A 998-nucleotide genomic window follows, 5' to 3' on the forward strand; every position below is an offset into this window, starting at 1 on the left:
AATACCATAATGCTGACGATATTCTTTGGCAACCAGACGGAATTTATAGGTCTACCTTTCCGTTTGCGCCCCATTTTCTTTTGAAAATCCACTTACACTCTATGGGTTTAATCCCTTCGGGTGGATCAACTAATGTCCATACATCATTGACCTTCATGGATTCCATTTCGGATTGCATGGCTCCAAGCCATGCATCAGAGTCATACCTCTGCATTGCATCCATGTAGATGATCGGATCCTCATCGTTTTCATCAAGTTCAACAGGATCCCCGTCCCGAACTAAGAAACCATAGTATCTGTCCAGCTGACGTGGTACTCTACCTGATCGCCTTAATGATGCATCTAAGATAGGTTCTGGATCTGATCTAATCAAATCCGACTCAATTGGTTCAGTGGATGGTGTCGGATCTTCTACATGTTGAACTTTCCTAAGTTCAACATTAGAGCTATTAGTTCCTTCACTAAGTAATTCTTTCTCTAAGAAAACAGCTCTATTGCTTATGAACAACTTTTGTTCTTCAGCAAGGTAGAAATAATATCCTTTAGTTTCTTTAGGGTAACCGACAAAGAAATATTTGTCAGACTTGGGTTTAAGTTTGTCTGTCTTCAAACGTTTGACGTACGCCGGACACCCCCAAATCCTAAGGTGAGAGAGTACCGATTTTCATCCCGTCCACATCTCATGTAGTATTTTATTCGCAGATTTACTTGAAACCTTATTAAGTATATAACAGGCTGACTCAAGTGTATATCCCCCAAAGGATATGGGCAGATCAGCAAACCCCATCATGGATCGAACCATATCTAATAGAGTTTGATTTCTCCTTTCTGACACGTCGTTATACTGCGGTGTACCAGGAGGAGTCCATTGGGAAAGAATCCCATTCTCTTCCAGATATGTCAAAAACTTATTGGAAAGGTATTCACCCCCCCACCCCCCGATCTGATCGAAGAGTTTTAATACTCTTTCCAGTTGGTTTTTCTACTTCATTACGATA

Source organism: Phoenix dactylifera, unplaced genomic scaffold, assembly GCF_009389715.1.
Source record: "Phoenix dactylifera cultivar Barhee BC4 unplaced genomic scaffold, palm_55x_up_171113_PBpolish2nd_filt_p 000753F, whole genome shotgun sequence".
Lineage (NCBI taxonomy): Eukaryota > Viridiplantae > Streptophyta > Magnoliopsida > Arecales > Arecaceae > Phoenix > Phoenix dactylifera.